At 35.0% G+C, this 15,575-nt stretch overlaps 1 long non-coding RNA gene across 1 annotated transcript in view; it reads right to left on the reverse strand.

The window, feature by feature from the left end:
- Window positions 1-1,229: 1,229 nt before the first annotated feature.
- The window catches only part of LOC136033978 (uncharacterized), a 34,403-nt gene continuing 20,057 nt past the window's right edge, over window positions 1,230-15,575 (reverse strand). The window contains exons 2-3 of the long non-coding RNA XR_010619070.1: window positions 12,341-12,704; window positions 1,230-1,475 (exon numbers count right to left, since the gene is read on the reverse strand). This is a non-coding gene — a long non-coding RNA (uncharacterized LOC136033978). The remainder of the gene's footprint in view (window positions 1,476-12,340; window positions 12,705-15,575) is intronic.

Here is a 15,575-nt window from a genome sequence, read left to right on the forward strand (position 1 = left end):
TTCTTAAGTAATTGGAGTAAAAAGTCAGACTTCGCGTAAAAAGTAAGGTATTGAGGAGGGGTAGCCCCCCTTACAACATTCTCTATAAAACTTACTACCATAATAATTAGCTCTCTATAAAATGTCTCCAAGATAAATGGGAGCCCTGATGCATCCTATTCCCCCCAAAAAAAGCAATTCTGTAAATTCTCCAAACTTTGACAGTTACTCATAAAATGTTCTACGTCTCTCCCATATTCCTAACAAAGGGCACAAGTAGAACAGCCTCCCGGGACATTTTCATCATAAGAATCCAAGTGTGCCCTACGCTATGGCATAAAATTTGCAAACACCTACAACCAACACCTTAGCACGCTCCACGGTGGGTTCAGTATCAACTAAAATTCCTCTCAATACATTACTTTAATCTGGTTATAAAATCATATACTACTTTAATCTCCTGGTGGTAAAGAACCACATCCAAAATGCCAAGGAAATCATTAGGTTTGCAATTGGGACCCTGGTTATTATTCCATGCCCATGAGAAACCGGTTTATCGGGCAAATGTAATATCTGAAACAAAAATTTGATCATCTTGATAATGCTCTTATGACACAAATTTGGTAAACCCAGGTCAGCTTTAAGGACCAAACTGCTTTCAAGCCGACTACTTTTTAAAATAAATACACTGCAGAGACTTCCATTGTCTCATTGTAGTGGCTCTCCACAATAAAATCATGAAACGCTACCAAAAACCTAATAAGATGAAGATAGGCTGAAACAGAAAATTTAAGGAAAGCAAGAAATTTAAGGGAGATAATCATGAAAGAAGTTCAAACTCAGTTAATACATTGGTGCACCTTAAATTCAGTAAGTCAGGAAGGCTAGAAATATCTTAACAAATTGTTTTTAGCCTAAAATATTCTAAAGAAATTTGACTCCTCGTTATAAGGAGCATCATTAAATTAAGCTTTTCAATACTTTCATTACAGCTGTGGCCAGGCCTCCCTCGTTAACCAGGTATGGCTTGAATGTGTAGTTTTATCGTTGGACGACTCTACAGGTTCCAATTTGATCTGTAGTTGGTCTTTATCTTACAAGACAAAGAAGTAACCTGGTACACGTAGACATTCCGAGGGAGAAGGTTGGACGGTGCTTCTGGTAGCAATGGCACAAGCTATGTGATGGTAAGACTTTATTTGTAGTTTTTCTATTGAACGACTCTAGTTTAGAAGAGAATACTCCCAAAATGCAACAGATTTAATTTTATTCATGACTGAAAACAAAAATTGGACTGATTCTGGGTGCTTGTGAAGCGAACATTAAGCCAAATCTTCCTATAGTAATTGAGCATTATGAATATACTGGAGCATTGTGAATAGAGCATCTGTAGGGGCATTGTGATTGAATTTGAATCCAAAGTAGTCTATACTGTTGCCTGTGATTGTGTTTAAGCACCATCTATAACTCAAATCACGGAATAACAGTTAATAGACCTGAAAGAGAACAGAAAGAAAAAAAATATTAAAATCTTGAAGCAAAGAGTTCAAAAAAAGAATAACTAACGTCTAACAAAGAATAGACAAATAAAAAGAATAAATGATGAAGAATAAAAGAATAACGAATACCTAAAATTAACCCGACTACCAGGGAGGCAGATGAAGCAGAAGCATTCAAAGGCAACAAATCTTGGGCCAAAACTGATCTTACTTCTGACGTGAACCTACTTCTACCCTTATGGTTTTGAACTGCTTTGCTTAATTACTTACGTTTCAAGCTTGTTTAACTTAGCTTAGTTTTACTTACAAAAAACAACAAATTTGAGTACTTTATATATTTGGCATGCTTGTTGTCATAGTGTTGCATTTACATTTAAATGAAAATACTATAATGCTTTCATCTATTTCTTTACTTTTAATTAATGTAAAAACTTTTCCCACAAGACATCTTTTCAAAAAAAGTAAAGAGCTACATTAAGCCAAAAATAAACAAAAAAAGTTAATAATCTCCCAAGTGTAAAACTACCACAGATCACTATTCATAAAAACATGAAACTCAAAACAAACATAAATTACGATCAAATAGTTCGTGGTAAGGAACTGTAATAACCAGCGACCGGCCTCAATGGTAACCAAAACTGAAAAAAAATGAAATATTAATACCAATACTTACTTCAAAATAATTATATTTTTATGCTGATTTTAAATATATAATTTTCATCAAGTTCAGTTTTACCCATCAAAAGTTACGAGCCTGAGAAAATTACTGAAAAGTGAAAAAATCACTGAAAAATGAGCCTTATTTTAGAAAATAGAATGGAAGACCCCTTAAGTCATTAAATGTTAACAAAATCACACTATCAAATTCAGCATATCACAGAACCCCACTGCAGGAGTTTCAAACTCCTATCTACAAAAATGTGAAGTTGTGTCTTTTTTTTTGCCAGAAGACAGATCACGGATGCGTGTTTATTTTTTTTTTCCAGGGGTGATTGTATCGGCCCAGTGGCCCTACATTGTCGCAAGAGGACTAATTCTAACAGATATTAAAATTTAAAGTGCTCTTTTTAAGTGACAAAAATATTAGGTCTAAGTTGCAAACTTTGGCCGTTGTTTACATGTAGTAAGGATTATTGGGAAGTATACAGTCGGTTTCAGGGGAAATTTTTCGTGTTGAGGGGAAGGGAGTTACGTGGGAGGATCTTTCCATGGAGGAGTTTGTCATGAGAGAAGAGAATTTCCATGAAGGGACTGTAGGTTTTTCTGGCATTAATTAAAAAAAAGTGAAAAAAAAATTCAGCTGAAAGTAAGGAGCAGCATTAAAACCTAAGAAGAACGGATATTGTTGTGCAAATAAGGGGGTTCATCACTTTCATGATACCTTGATCTTTATGCTGAAGTATTTTTAGTAATTTTAATTATTGACTTTACGGCCTTTGTTCTTCAGGGGTCATTATTAAAGAATTGGGACAAAATTCAAGCTTTAGTGAAAAGAGCGAGGTATTGACGAGGGGGCGAACCCTCTCATATACTTAATAAAAACATACAAATATAGAAGTTAGTTACACAAGTTAATTCGTAAGTTACGTATATTTATTACTAACAAAAACGTTCGTAAAAAAAGTTCTAGTTGTCTTTTTAAGTAATCAAAAATTGGAGGACAACTAGGCCTCCTCCTCCTCTGCCCCCCTTTTTTTTATCATCAAATGTCCGATCAAAACTGTGAAAAAGCCATTTAGCCGAAAAAAAATAATAATATGCAAATTTAGTTTTAATTATTCATGTGCAGTGAGCCAAAATCAAGACTTGCTTTAATTAAAAAACTTTCCGGAATTAAATAAAAAAATAGCTTTTGTTATTTTATATACGGAAATCATTCCGTATATGAAAGAGGTTATCCCTCCTCAACGCCTTGCTCTTTGCGCTAAAGTTTTTTATTGATTTAAAAAGTAGAGTTGTAAGAAAGAGTCAAACTTTAGCGAAAAGAGCCCGGTGTTGAGAAGGGGACAACCCTTTTCATACATGGAATACTTTCTGATCGTTTTAATGCCGCTCCTTGCTTGCAGTTACAAAAACCTGTTTTTTGTATTGAATAAATAGCTGAGTCAAACTCAAAATGAGCAAAAATTAACATGAATAGGGCTGATAATCTTCGTGCCTTCTCAAGACCAGAACGCAATTTGCGCTTAACTGAAAACAAAATACGCTTCAAATTAATATGTATACTTAATAATGTAAACCAGTCTTGAGATGTGACTTTGTCGCCTTTTTGAGAATTTTCATGTTCATATATAATTTTGATTTATTTGAACATCCGGCAAAATATTAATTGAATATTAAGAACTTATGCAACAAAACTACTCTTCATAGAAAATGTTGGCTAAACAATCATACCTTGTTCAAATTTTTACTTACAATCGAATGTTTGAATTCTCAAACTACAAAAAGCGGGAAACTCACAACCAATTTACAAGCATTGGTAAATTTACTTTTACAGGGATAAATGGTTTTCAATTTACCTTCTAATAAGCATTTGGAATTATTCAGGAGGAATATGGGTGGGGATCGGCCTGGGAAAGGAGGAATTCCCACAGGGTGGAAGTTTCCAGGGGAGAATTTTTTTTTGGAGGGGGGAGGGAAGAATACGCTTATTTCTGTAGGCAACATATTCATAAATGTCAACTGATACTGTGTAGTCTTGCACCCACATGAGTATTTCATCCAACTCATCTTAATTTATATAATTAATCTTAATAATTAATTACATCTTAATAATTAAGTTGTTCTTAACGAGTGTATACTGTTTATTTTTCAAGAGTTTATCGATTATCGGAAATATAGCTTTTAGTTTCTTTCATCCATGAAAAATTATCCCAAATGGGAATTCAAAATATTCGGTATGAAATTGTATTGCAGTTTTCATTCTTTTAACAACAGTTACTTACCGGTTTTTCGTTTTTTCTTCTCGAACTAAAGTAAAACAACAGAGGTGGCTTTAATACGAATTAGAAAATAATAGCACCCCAAATAGCAAAGCGTCTCCTAGTTGAAATGAAATAGTAAAAAATAATAATAAAAAAAACTGAAAAACATCGACAAATAATAAGCCACAATTACTACCAGACACACAACAACTACTACTGATACTACTAAGAGACTCAACTCACAATCAAAGTAAAAAATGCTACATAATAAATTAAAGATGAATAAAGTTCATAGAGCAGAAATACTACGCAACAAAAACCCTACAAAGCAAAAGTAATGAAGCTTTTAAAACTAAATAGATGGCAAGATCGATTGCCATATCCAATCGAGATAAATAGCATGTTCAACAATAAAAAACATTAAAAAACGCTTCAAAACATGTTTGTATAGATTTTTACGAGTAAGACAAAATTTTTTAGGGAAATGGGTTCAGACTCTGAAACCACCTCCTCCATGGATATGACTTAGTTTTTTTTTTGCATTTCATTTATTCGTACTGGATACAATGGATTGATGAATATGACATTACATTTTGGAAAGCTCCGCAGAACTCTCGCCTGGGGCCAAAAAGAATGGTTTTTGCTTGTCCATGAGCCAGAGCCTATGGTGTGCGAAGTGAAGTGGAGTTATATAGCCTATGTCAGAGAGGAGTATCTGAAGTTGTAGAGCCAAGCTTTCGTTTCATTACACAATGTTTCTGCTTTCGAGTGGAAAGTTTCGTTCTAGCAGACAAGCACCACTTTCAAATTGAAGATGGACTAAAATCTATAAGTGTTAAATATATGCGGCATTTACCCGGCCCCACAGCCAATATAAAATGTGGCATTTTTCCACGGGTCCGAAAGTGCTGCCGTCTATTGTTTCTACCCATTTCTGTTCGTGATTTCAGCTGAATTTATCATTCGGTTTTTGGGACTCGGAATTGCGACAGAGAAATGGTATCAGATATGCCTAATAAACTTTAAATTTTCCCTCATTGCTAAAGAAATTGGAGCTTATCCTTTGCTTTCCAAGCGGTGACGTTAGAAAGTTGACTTACGGCAAAAAAAGAATCAACTTTTGAACTAAGACAGATGAATTTTCCATAGTTTCATGGATCCTTTTTGAGCCCAGGAAAATTACAGTTAAAAAATTATAAAACGTACTCATTTCGTTATGGTTCTTCGTAACTGCCATCTCCTTCAAAATAATCGGTCAAAAGCAGTTTCGAGTACTCTGTTAAAAATCTTCTTCGCTAGGTTTATTCCGAAATTCTTCATAAAATCTTAATCAAATTAAAATTAATTTGATTAATAATAATTTTATTTAAATAATAAATAATAATATTATTTGATTAATAATAATTAATCAAATTAATCAAATAATTCAAATGAATTATAATATCAAATTTATTAAAATCTTTAATAAATTAAGGCGTCAATGCCCTACCAAAAATATTGGAAAATGCTACTGCAAAAGCCACCACTTGTTAGTACCTAGGCATTGCTGTCTATTTCAACGCTTACTTTGCTTTTTAAAGAGTGCCCAGGAGTCGAAGAGACTCTGAGGTTCAGGAATTCTCGTGCTGTAAAGCAAAGTTTTGCTTATGCTCAAGAGCTGGAGCTAGGAATAAGAAATGGTGTGAAAGTTAAAATTTTTTGTCTACAAGTCACAATCATTACAATTATGGGTGGCATAAACAAATTGAAAAAAAAAACAACAGAACATTGAAATCACAACCTATAATTTCGCAGCAATGGATCTATTGATACTAGATCCGTTTTTTTTTTAAGTTTATGAGTATATAAAGGTTAGAGAAGTTACAATAATGAAAAAAATGTAGGATAACTGTGGGAAATATATAAAAACAACAAATTTATTTTCTATAAATGAAATGGAAGAGAAAACAAGGAAAGGATTTACATTTAGAATATCTCAGTATGGAACAGACACCAAAGGATAAAAGAAAAAAAAACAACAAACAATTAGACAAGAATCATATGTAATTTTTTTTTAAATAATATAGTCTATCTATAAAAAACCCTCTTTTAATGGTCGATTTTTGGCAGGATTTAAGAGTACGTTGCCGGACACTCCTAGTTTTCCGTTAAGATTCTGTCGAGTTCTTTTGCAGCATACTTGAGATTCTTCTATAGTATTTTCACTGGCGTTTCTATCTTGGAAATTAAATAAAAAAAAACAAGTTTTTTTAAATGAAAGTAAGAAGCAACATTAAAACTTAAAACGAACAGAAATTACTCCGTATATGAAAGGGGCTTTTCCTCCTGAACGCCTCGCTCTTTACGCTAAAGTTTAACTCTTTCTCTTAACTCTATTTTTATAAAGGTAAGAAACTTTAGCGTAAAGAGCGGGACGTTGAGGAGGAAAAGCCCCTTTCATATACGGAGTAATTTCTGTTCGTTTTAGTTTTAATGTTGCTCCTTACTTTCATTTAAAAAAAAACTTGTTTTTATTTAATTTCTGGACGTTTTTGAATTAATGTATGTTTTGATCTTGGCTCTCCGCACATAAATAATTTAAAGAAATTTGTATATTAATTAATTGCAATTAATCGGAAGATTTTGAGAAAAAGGAGCGAGGGAGGAGGCCTAGTTGCCCTCCAATTTTTGGATTACTTAAAAAAGCAACTAGAACCTTTAATTTTTTACAGACGTTTTCATTGGTAAAAAATATACGTAACTTACGAATTAACTTACGTAACGAACTTCTATATTCGTATGTTTTTATTGCGTTTTTGAGGGGGTTCAACCGTCTTCGATACCTCGCTCTTTACAGTAAAGCTGAAATCTTGTCCCAATTCCTAAAGAATGGCCTCTGAATCACAAAGGCCGTAGAATAAATAGTTGAAATTACTAAAAATACTTTAGCGTAAAGAGTGAGGTATAACGAGGAGGTAAACCCATCATATGCGTAATAATTTTTGTTCGTTTTAAGTTTTAATGCTGTTCCTTACTTTCAGTAGAAACAACTTTTCATATTTTTTTTCCCTTGTTTTTTCAAATAATGCTAGAAAATCCTGCCCCCCTTCATTGAAATTCTCTTCCCCCATGAAAAGTTTCTACATGGAAATATTCTCCCACGTAGCCCCCTAAACCAAAAACATCCCCCTGAAAACGTATGTACACTTCCCAGTAATCATTACTATATGTAAACACAGGTCAAAGTTTGTAACTTGCAGCCCCTCCCACGGGGACTGCAGGGGAGTAAGTCGTCCCTAAAGACATAGTTATTAGGATTTCGACTATGGTGAATAAAATGGCTATGTCAGAATTCTGATCCAGTGACTTTTGGGAAAAAATGAGCGTGGGAGGGGGCCTAGGTGCCCTCCAATTTTTTTGGTTACTTAAAAAGGGCACTATAACTTTTGATTTCCGTTGGAATGAGCCCTTTCATGACATTCTAGGACCACTCAGTCGATACGATCACCCCTGGAAAAAAAAAACAAAAAAAAAACAAATAAACACGCATCTGTGATGTGATGTTCTGGCAAAAAATGCGAAATTCCACATTTTAGTAGATAGGAGCTTGAAACTTCTACAGTAAGGTTCTCTGATACGCTGAATCTGATGGTGTGATTTTCGTTAAGATTGTATGACTTTTAGGGGCTGTTTCCCCCTATTTTCTAAAATCAAGCAAATTTTCTCAGGTTCGTAACTTTTGATACATATAACTGATCTTGATGAAACTTATATATTTGAAATCAGCATTAAAATTCGATTCTTTTGATGAAATTATTGGTATCAAAATTTCATTTTTCAGAGTTTCGGTTACTATTGAGCCGGGTCGCTCCTTACTACAGTTCGTTACCACGAACTGTTTGATTGGCTCTGGCCTTCTAACAAGAGCCTAGAGATACCCATCAAAACAAAGCAAGTATTCCAGCTTTGAAAACTTCTCCGTATACCCAATTCTACCGCCAACATAAAAGCACTGTATACACAAATACAATGCCACTTAAAAAATAAAAAATCCATCAAATTAAAATAATTATTTCTTTTCCGCATAAAGAAGCACAATTTTAAAAATTACGAGCATAAATGCACTCTTCTAAGTAATCAAACTGAAAGAACCGATTTACCGATTGACTGCATTATAATTATATTTGAAGTATTGACTATTTTATTTATTTTATAATAATTTTTCCATTAATTTAGCAGTATAGATTAACGAGCACAAAGACACGTCACTTCTTTTTCTAAGATAAAAAACAATGACGAATTCTAGAATTAGGATTATGATCAAGATTGTCTTTCCAATTGATTCAATCTTTTTATTAGGGTCTCTACCATAAAACCTACCTCTAGGGATATGAAGCAGTAAGTATACGATAAGCTATAAGAAAACAAAATAATAAAGTTTTAGTTAAACAAGTTTTTCAATTTTTATTAAAATAAAGGGAAAATAAAATGTCCTGGATTCTATATTTTTCTTGTTTGTTGAATCTGAAAGCGGTTTCCTGAATGAGGAGCAGAGACCATACAAGGAGCAGAAGAGCTTGGATGAGCAGTAAATTCGTTTATTGAGGGGAGAGCAAAAAAGATAATTTATTAAAAATGTTTAGGGTTCTGTTTCTTTCAAAATGTGAGAAGGGGAGAGAAAGGAGCAAAAACAAGAACTTTACGGAGAATTTAATGAATTTAAAGTTAAGAACCCTTGATTTTTATTTGAACTTTACAATTACTAGAAGTCTGTTATGTTGCAACGCCTTTTTCTGTGAAAATGAATGCTATCACACAAAAAGACGGCAACAGAAAAAGTCTTCCACAGAGTTCGTTACGAATTACTGCTCAGCTCTAAAATTCAACCTAGAAAAGAAAAAGGATGTCAATCGATTGGAGATAAAAGACAAATAAAAAGTGACAAAAAAGAAAGAAGAACAGCTCTAAAACTTAAAACTGACCCTATATATAGAGGACAAAATTAAAATCTGCGTTCGTTTCAGCCATCCTTCGTTTTTAGTTCTACTAAGATGTCCTCACTAGAAGATCATTGGTGGATGCTGAACAAGAATGGAGGACAAAAAAATGGTCAAAATGATCTTATCGTCTTTTGCTAAGCAAGAACAAATAATTGGGCAGCAAGCAGAACTCTACTGAGTTAAGCAACTCGTGTATGAAACCGAGAAGCCCTAGAAAAGTACAGTATAATCTATATTTAAGACAGGAAAAGGCTAAGGAATTCCGGTCAGGGTAAAAAGCTTAGAAAAGATACAAAATGTCAAAAGGGAGCTAGAGAACAAGGTAATAGCTAGAACAACTCATCATATAGGGAACGGAAACCCCATAGTTAAAAAGAGGGTAAGAACTATGCTACGTCCAGACAAACTGCCAGAAACAAAACTTAAAATATGAGACCATAAATATTAATTAGCACACTTTCAAAATAGAGCAAAAAAGCATCATTAAGTAAAAAAAAGATTTATATGCATATTTTGTTTGAATAATATAGTCTTTCTACAAAAAACCCTCTTTTAATGGTCTATTTTTGGCAACATTTAAGAGTATGTTACACGACACTCCTAGTTTTCCGTTAAGATTCTGTGGATTGTCCCCTTGTACGAGAATCCTGAGACGCCAGAGGAAGAAGACCAGGAACTGCCTTTGTATTAATAAGTTTATGAACCAGAATGACATCACCCTGTCTTCTTCTATAAACCAGAGTTGGGAGTTTCAGCTTGCATAGCCTTGTAGGGTAAGGGAGCTCATGCAGTCCACTCACCATCTTAGTAGCTCTTCTCTGGACATCTTCAAGAATTTTAGCATCTTTTTTTAAAAAGGGGGGGTGCAAGGACCATGTCTGTCTCAAGCCTCGGCTGAACAAGTCCTTTATACAAAAGGCTCAGAATGTTAGGAGAATGGGAGGAAATTGTTCTTTTTATGAGCCCTAGTGATGAGCTAGCTGCTGCTGCTGCCTTCTTTGCATGAGTGCTAAATTTAAGATCATTGTCAACAATTACTCCTAGGTCACGTTCTCCCAATACTGGAGAAAGGAGCTGACCATAAAGAGAGTAAGTTGTATTGATATTCTTGTGCCCAAAGTGTAAAACATGACATTTTGACACATTGAAAGTGAGTAGCCAAGATTTCGCCAAGAGTGCTAGCTGGACCAATTACCTTGGAATCATCAGCATATAACGTCATCCTGCTTTTAAGCGCTAGAGGAGCATCATTTATGAAAATATTGAACATGGTGGGGCCAAGAACACTACCCTGTGGAACCCCACTGATAACATTCTGAGAGGATAGAATAGGATTGCCATCTGCATCAAACAGTCTTATATGCTGAACACGCTTCCTCAAGAAATCCAGAATCCATTTAAGAATTTTTATCCTCCAAACCAATAGATTGTAGCTTAAGCTCAGGTCTCCTATGACAACCTTTGTTGAATGCTTTTGAAAAATCAAGGAGGATCATGTCAACAGGGATTCCCAACTCCAGTAGTTTTGTAATATAGTCATGACTCAAGCAGATTAGTGTCAACTGATCTGTTGCATTGGAAACCATGTTGATAGCTGTTAAGAAGATGATTCCGATCAAGATGGTCAATAACTGCTTTGTTGACAATACGTTCAAGAAGCATAACAACAACAGAGGTAATACTAATAGGCCGGTAATTTTCCACAGAATCTTTCCTTCCCTTTTTGTGAATGGGGGTAATATATGCCACTTTCCACTCAGCAGGAAGCTTTGAGCTATCAAGAGATAGTCTAACGAGTTTTGAGAGTGGGTATACTATTTCTGTTCTGCACCCATGCAAGAGACAGGGGTGGAGGCCATCTGGCCCTGCAGATTTATTTACATCCAACAAAGCTAGCTGTTTCATAACAGATTCCTCAGTCAGCTCAAGAGGTGGCATTGGTTGAGTAACAATATATGAGGGGGGAGCTGGGAGCTTACTAGCAGTTTCTGATGTAAAAGCTGATGCAAATTGGTCATTTAGGATCTTGGCTTTAATAGCTGGGTCTGAAACTGTCTGACCATAATGAGTCAAATCAGGGACAGAGTGCCTATTTCGACATTTAACAGAAGCATACTGCCAAAACAGCTTGGGATTTTTTTTTATATTTTCAGCTAACCTATCTTCATGTTTCTTCTTCAGTTGTTTGATGGAATTGGTGGCCTCATTCTGTGCCTTTTGATACTTCTGATAGTTTGCATCTGTTTTCTTTTTATTGAAGTGTTTCCAGGTTCAATTCTTCCTATTCAGTAGTTTGCTAGTTCGACAAGTCATGAAGGGTAGTGTTTTTGCCTGTCTCCTCCAAAATGTTCTAGTGTGAGCTTTTTCAAAAAACTAGCAATACGGCTTTGAATTTCTGCCAAGATTCTTCGATATCTGAAGTGAATATGGTATCTCAATCAAAGTCAGCAAGTCTCTCAGAGATACGCCAGTAATCAATAACTTTGTGTTGTTTAGGAAGAGGTTGAGTAGTAGACAAGCGCAATTCTTTGAGGATAGCAGCATGATCACTGTTACCAGTCTGTTACAAATCTGGATTATTAAGAATAACTAGGTCCAGTATGTTGGATGCTTGACCATCTCTATACCGTGTAGGTTGGTCAACAGTTTGGAACAGCGAATATTCAGACAGACAAGTAAGAAATGGAGATTCCTGTTCTTTGGCTGAAAAACCAGAACCATCAACCCAATCATGATTGGGAAAATTGAAGTCTCCAAGAACCACTGCATGTTGGTTGCAAGAGTCTTTGATAATATCAGAAATGATATTAGCAAGATACTGTTCTGATTCAAGGCAAGAGGGAGTATTAGGACTACAATAAACCACTCCAACCACCATTGTAGAATTACCACACTGCAGTCTAACCAAGACATCCTCAACCCAAACACAGCAATAGGAAGAAGGAATCAAAGTGCTTACCTTGAAACTGCTTTTTACATATATTCCAACACCTCTCCTGCAGGCATCGGACTCAATGTTAGATATGAGTTGGTATCCACTGATTTCAAGTGCTTGGGCTGTAAGAGGCTGTTTCACATTTTTGGGGCATATCTCAGATATGGCTGCAATATCAACTGTTTCTTTTGCTAGGCGGAGATGGAATTCTGGAACCTTGTTGAAGAGGCCATCAGTGTTCACACTAAGAATCCTTAATGTTCCAATATCATTTGCATGACGAGTTGCACTTTTGGTTGCACTGTGCAGAGATGATTTATTAGCAAAAAATACACCAGTAGAAAGAGGCTCAGTTGATGAAGCACCAGAAGAAACTGTTGAATTAGCACTGAAAAAATGGGAACTACTTGAGGACAACTCATTAATACATGAAACATAATCATCAACTGACACAAATGAACTATTTACACTCTCATCTGGTGACAATAGTCTGTCCAGATGAGAAACATTAACAGAAACATAAACCAGATTGGAAGAAGACAACTTAGATTACGTGATTTTCATAATATTTTCATGCAACACAACAGCAACACTTTAAGAAATTTATAATAAAAGTTCTTGTGATATTTACCTAGATTTATCAGCAGTCAGTTGAACCAATCTTATACCAAACCATCTTCTAGACACCCAAAAAAATCCCCCGGACCCTACCTCAAGTACCACTGAAAACAATCAACCCCTTGGCTGGTCAAGTCAACTTTCTCAAAGCTCACATGAGGGGTCATTGAATAATACAATGGTGGAAGTCGGGGCGAATGTCACAATACAGGATGAGACTGAAAATGAATTTCAAGAGGTCCTATCAAGAAACTCAAAAAAAAGGAAAAAGATTTCACCAATCAAAAATAATACCCCTTCCCATGATCCAACATTCCCCTCACAAAACCTTGGAATTTACTTAAAAATCACTCCAGATACCCCCTTTGAGATAAAAAAGATAGTTCTCTTGAGGGTTGCAATCTTTAAAATGTTAAAATCAATGTTTTCATTAAACATTAACCGTGATGGATCCATGCTAATAGCCCTTCAAGATTCTAAATCAGCAGATATATTACAGAATTCAAAATCTCTTCTTAACATACCAATAAAATCTGTTCTCTGGACCCCAAACCAAAACCCAACTAAAATAGTAGTGTATAACATCCCTCCAGAAATTCCTATTCAGGATCTAAAAGAAGGACTCTCTGATAGAACTGGTAACCCAATCCCAGTAGCTGATGTAACCCAATTGGGTAAACCAGATGCCAATGGCCAAAAGTTAAGCAAGTCTTTCTTATTCACACTAAGAGAAGAAAATAATAACCTGGATCAGATATTCCTATTTGGACAAAGGAAACCCCACAAGCCCTACAAGCCAAAACCTATCCAATGCCAAAAATGTCTAAGACTAGGACACACAAAAAACACATGCAGTGAAACATTACTTGAATGCAATTCTTGTAAAAACTCCCACCCCACTGGAATGATAAATTGTAAAAACAATCAGCCAAAATGTATCAACTGCAATGGTCCCCACGATTCTACTAATAAAACTTTATGCCCTGTACATAAAAAACAAGCACTAACACTCCAAATAGCAACAGAAAAAAACATACCTTACCCTTTTGCAGCAATGGAAGCAAATGCAGCTCAATCACACCTGACCAAAAACTTTATGAAACCACCCAACCCTCTCACCCACAGACCAACCATTCTACCAAAAGCATCAAGCACCCCCAATAAGACTCCTTCCTCAAAGCAACCAAGCTCACATTCCTATAAGAGAGATTCACCCTGGACAAACCTTCTAGCCTCTACAAGTAATGATAGAAGATCAGAATGGCCACCTCTCCCAAGTAGAAATGAATCAGAAGTATTAACGGGTATTAATCAAATTATCAACAAAAAGCCAGACGAAAATCCAAATGAATTAACACCTAACATGTGCCTATTTATACTAAATTCTAATGCAGTACAGTCAATGAACCTAAAACAACCACAAAAAGCAAAAATAATAAGCGAATTGGCAAAATTGTACCTACCCAATCACATGCATATCCAAGCAAAAAAAGATCTTGCTCTGCTCCTAGCAAAGCTAAAGATTGATACACAGCAAAATGAAAATTAAAACAACAAAGCAGCATATTTCAATACGTCAGTGGAATGTAAGATCACTTTCAGAAAATAAGTTAAATGAACTTTTATCTTTTATGAATAATAATTCCATTGATATTGCTTGCCTTCAAGAAACCCATTTGACTAATAACCAACAAACAAAGTTTCCAGGATATACTATCCTGAGAAAGGATAGGTCTTCACAGAGAAAAGGAGGTGGCATAGCTATAATTTTAAATAATAATATTAAATTTTGTGGTATTAATTTCCCAGATTTTTCAAATGATGTTGATGTTATTGGTATCAATGTCTGGATAAATAATACAAAAACATACATATTAAGTCTTTATAACCCTAATGGCCAGACTACAGATGCCATGGATTTTTTCACTTATATTACTAATTCTAATATGCTAAAAAACATAATAATCTGCGGGGATTTTAATGCCCACAGTATTCTGTGGGGGGATAAGCCAGCAAATAAAGCTGGTAAGCTTATTGAAAGATTGAGTTCAAATAATGCCGATTTAGCAATTGCTACCCCTCCTAATCTAAATACATTTTTTAACCCCAAAAGTGGCAAATTCTCAACTATTGACCTACAAATTGTTTCAATAAATATACTAAATAAAATTTATATTAAGAAAATTGAAAATCTATGCACTGACCATTTTGCAATAGTATCCTCTTTAAATGAACCAGCCAACATTCTCCCACATATCCCTAAATATGTCAACACCAAAGCAAATTGGACCATGTTTAGAAATAAGCTTAATGAAGAAGTCCTAAGTTTAACCCAGAAATCTCATACCTCAGTTGTAACTGCTGACACGTGTGCTGAAGCTATGACATCAATATTAACAAATGCAGCTAATCAAGCTATCCCCAGAACTTCACCTAGGAAAACCATCCCTAAACACACCCCTAAAGCATGGTGGACAAAAGATTGCCAAATTATGTGGAGAATAAAAAATGCAACTAGGAGAGCATACCTAAGAAAACCATCCCCTGCCACATATTTAAGTAAATTACAAGCAGAGGCTAACCTCAAGAGAACAATAACTAATGCCAAATATAATTATTGGAATAATTTTGCAAATAATCT

Source organism: Artemia franciscana, chromosome 12, assembly GCF_032884065.1.
Source record: "Artemia franciscana chromosome 12, ASM3288406v1, whole genome shotgun sequence".
Lineage (NCBI taxonomy): Eukaryota > Metazoa > Arthropoda > Branchiopoda > Anostraca > Artemiidae > Artemia > Artemia franciscana.